This window comes from Meleagris gallopavo, chromosome 16 (genome assembly GCF_000146605.3).
Source record: "Meleagris gallopavo isolate NT-WF06-2002-E0010 breed Aviagen turkey brand Nicholas breeding stock chromosome 16, Turkey_5.1, whole genome shotgun sequence".
In the NCBI taxonomy this organism is placed as follows: Eukaryota; Metazoa; Chordata; class Aves; order Galliformes; family Phasianidae; genus Meleagris; species Meleagris gallopavo.
Genome location: NC_015026.2, coordinates 5,088,702 through 5,089,162, shown reverse-complemented (window position 1 = coordinate 5,089,162; position 461 = coordinate 5,088,702).

Below are 461 nucleotides of genomic sequence, written 5' to 3'. Positions count from 1 at the left end.
CTCCTCACAGAGTGCTTTCATGTTTCCTCACTTACGTATTTTCACTCTAAAGGTAAGAAGTGCTCACAACAAGTTGAGGAGCTCAGGCAGAGGACCTAGCGGCTCTCAACATCAGTCTGAGTTTTCATTGCTCCTCACACCAGACGTAAGCAGAACATGACAAAACAGAACTTATTTCTAAACCAACGTACCATAGCCTCGTGCTCTCGCTGCTGGGGTATGTGGGCATCACTTCGCTCCAACGAAAAGATTTTTATTCGCGTCTTTATGCTGCCTTAGGGGAGTGGAATAAGAAGATAAACGCCCCGAAGCCTGAATCCCCGATTTTCAACCCTCAAAGCCCTACCATGAGAGGGAGAGGCATCAGTACTGAACACAGCGCTGGGTGAGGACGGCGCGCAGCCCTCAGCCGCTCCCCTCATACCCGCAGCGCCGCCCCACCGACATTTCGACACCCCGAC